Source organism: Manis pentadactyla, chromosome 16 (assembly GCF_030020395.1).
Source record: "Manis pentadactyla isolate mManPen7 chromosome 16, mManPen7.hap1, whole genome shotgun sequence".
Classification (NCBI taxonomy): Eukaryota; Metazoa; Chordata; class Mammalia; order Pholidota; family Manidae; genus Manis; species Manis pentadactyla.
Window position 1 is genome coordinate 45,184,432 of NC_080034.1, and position 3,538 is coordinate 45,187,969.

At 41.2% G+C, this 3,538-nt stretch overlaps 1 non-coding gene across 1 annotated transcript; it reads left to right on the forward strand.

Annotated features, from left to right (window-relative positions):
- The first annotated feature begins 213 nt into the window (after positions 1-213).
- Positions 214-285, forward strand: TRNAA-AGC (transfer RNA alanine (anticodon AGC)). The gene has a single exon. It is a non-coding gene; the product is annotated as a tRNA-Ala (tRNA).
- Positions 286-3,538: the final 3,253 nt, after the last annotated feature.

Sequence of the window (3,538 nt, forward strand, 5' to 3'; positions counted from 1 at the left end):
GCTTTACTGAGGTTTCCAATCCGTGTGTTCTCATTGGTTGCTGAGCATCAGCAAGATTCAGGTTAATCAGAATTTCTCTGTAAAAGTCCTATTAAAGAGAGAGCTGCGGGTTTAATATCTCTTTTACAAAAAGCAAAACAGGTTTTTAAAAATTTTGCAGTAAATTTGTTTTATTTCATGATGGGAGTCTAGAAAATAAGTGTCGTACACGGTGGGGATGTAGCTCAGTGGTAGAGCGCATGCTTAGCATGCATGAGGTCCCGGGTTCGATCCCCAGCATCTCCAAGCCTTTTGATTTCTTATCCTGAAAATTATCTTTATTCTATTTTGCGGTCACAGCCTATTCCTGTAAAATCCGAAAATTAATCATCTTAAGCCAACTACTTATAATTTGCTCGTTATGCTGGTAACCCTTCTCTTTCAAAATTTTCTGTTCATCATCAGCAAAGTTTACATATGGTTTTCTGCAAAGCGAAATCAAGAGTGACTTTTGGTCTCTGTTCCAAAAAAAAAAAGGACATTTATCCATTTAAACTCGAAAATAGCAGATGTGCGAAATAATTCGTATTTTCACTTAGTTTTGGTGCTGGAGTTTGGGGTGGGGGATGGGTCGGTAAACTGAGCTGTCTCAGGTTTCAAATTCTGAGGCTCCAAAAGAGAAAAAATGATTTCCTCGAAAGATCCTTACAAAGAAAATGCACCCTTCCCAGGCAGAAGGCTATGATCGTTTTGGGTAAATTTGGCTTCTCAAAACGTGACAGTTCTCTCAGGAATGGGACACAAAAGAGTGAAATAGAAGCATTTTGACGCAGACATGTTTTTCCCTCAGCGCATTTTGACGGTGAGTTCACAGCGTTCACATAGCTGGGGATTTACGTCCTTCTCCACTGTTCACTTTTGTAATCTAAATTTGCCTCACTGATTCTAAAGCTCTTCACTTCAATTCTCCCCCCAAAATCCACTTCTCTTTCTTAAGCCTGGCCCTTTGGTACCATTCATGAGTTAAGTATGAATGGCAAGCTCCTTCGTGTATTTTGTTGAAGGTCTACTCCCTTTTGAAATGCAGCATCTCTTGTATCATGGTGCTTTAGTCTCAGCTTCCAACTGGTGACACCCTGTCACATTAGCAAATGAAGGAAATTTAGAAAACACTTTTTTGTGACTTTGTTTTCTCAGCCAGTCCTCTAAAAGCTCCAGAGTGATCTGCAGACCCTGCCTGGCTGTGGTTAAGTCAAGGACTCAGGGACAGGACCCTGGGAATGTAACAAATTCTTACAGGCTACATTCCTTTATGTCAACTCTAAAGTTTTGTTCTGTCAGCCATAGGTGTATCCAGTGCTTGTGTCCCACAAATCTTCAAGAAAAAAACAAAACTCAAGGTATGGACTTTAGAATGGGCCTGTGAAAGTATGGTGCCCTGAAGCTTAGACTCTGTTAGCTGGTATTACCTAGGAAGTGCTGTTGTAATAGTTAGATAACTAGGCCTGAGCAGGGAAGGGGAGGAGGACTTCCACCAGTGTTTACATTCTGCTAAATGACTTGCTTATATTCTACAAATTCCCTGTAAGCTCTTCTAGGGAGACTTGGAGCAAGAATATAGGTAACAGACTGGTCTAAACTGGCTAGTTCAAACATGGAGGAGAAATTGACCCAAACTTCACCCCAACACCATTAATATATAAAAATCACACCCCTCCATCATTTTAGCATAGTAAAAATCACATCTCCCTAGCCACAAACCTGAGAATGGAGTAAGCCTCAACTCCAGGAAGACCCCCTCATGCTGGGGTTCTTGTTCACGAAGCCAAAGAATGAGCTTCACAAACACCCAAGGTAGGAGAGCAAGGTACAGGCTTTTATTTAGAAATAAAGTGAGAGAATAGAGCTCCTGGCTCATGCCAGGAGGGCACAAGAGAGCCCATAGTGGTGCAGTTGTCTAGGGGGTTTTATAGGCAGTTGAGGATTTTTCGATAACATCCAAAAAAGGCTTAGGGGTGGGACTTGTACCACCTGCCCTGTCCTCAAGGTGGGCTGGGTCATAGTCTGATTGCTAGGGCTGACAGCGGAGTCATGGGAATTGCTGATACCCTTGCAGAACACTCAAACATTCCAGGTCAAGTTGCTTCTGGGCTTTTGACCTTTAACTGATCTCACTGAAGATATCTATATTCTTAGGTATCTTTCTCTAGAGAATTAGTATGACCTAGACTTTGTATAATGCTTAGCACAGAGTTTCAATAGGGACTTCTTTGTTCATTGTTACATTGCTCTGACTGTAAATATTCTACCCTGCTTTTCCCGGAGGCCCTCACCCTACTCTGACTACATCCATGGTCCCTGTCTCACCCCCACTTTGAAATCTAACTTAGTGAATATTCATCTTCCTTCATATAAAAAAGGCTCCCTATTGTTCTCTGCACTGGTTTGCAAACCTAGTCATTGGGAAGAAAGTAGATCACTTAATAATTCAGGGCCTCTGGGACAGATGGGATATACACTAAACCCTGCTTCTCAAATTTAAATTTGGGGATATCTGTCAGTGATCTGAGAGGTTCTAGATTTTAAAAAAGGAAAGACAGTAAATTCCGTGAAATGAAATGAAAGGGGAGTTGATATTGATAACTTGGGGTTAAGGCTTCATAAGGGAGAGCTTGTTTTAATTTATCATATGACTCTGGGGCCTTGACAGGAAAATAATAATGTTTTAAATAATGCTTCAAGAGATTAGATAAAGCCAGATCTTATATTCTGTAGTTTTTCTGCCCAAAGAATATTAAAATGTGCAAAGACAAAAAGAAAAGGGACTATTTTCTAAGAACATAAAAATGACCACAGAGCTGGAAGCTGGGGAAAATTCTATTTACTGATCTCTATTCCTTCGCATTGAAGAAAAACGGCTGAAAAGACTAAAAAGACTCATTTTATTTAGCAGCAATGAAATTCCTCTGAGCCTACTCAGAGTTTGACTCCATTTAGTAGTTTCTATAAAGTCTTGTGGCTAAATGAAATTAGTTGTGAACCAGGTCATTTTGTGAATAATGTGATGCCGGGGTTCTTGAACACGAAGCCAAAGAATGAGCTTCACAAACACTCAAGGTAGGAGAGTAAGGTACAGGCTTTTATTTAGAGATAAAGTGAGAGGAGAGAGCTCCCGGCTCACGCCAGGAGGGGGACAAGAGAGTCTGTGGTTGGCTCATTGTCTAGGGGTTTTATGTGCCGTTGAGGATTTTCAGGAATGAGGGTAAAGGGTTAGGGGTGCAGACTTATTGAGTGGTCCCAGAATGCTCATTTTTGATGAGTAATAGAAGAAATTTGCTGCACTGATTCTTTCTCAAGATAGCAGTTTCCCTCTGGGAGTATGTCAATTAAGACCGCCGTAATTGACAAGTGTAAGGTAATATTGAGCAGAAATAACCAGGCGAGGAGGCTACAGAGGAACCAAAAATTTAATAGGGCACAATCCTGGGCGATGTTCACCAGTCTGGTTACTCACAGGCCAGAGAAGTCGCACCCAGCAGGGCATGCAGCAAGTTTATAA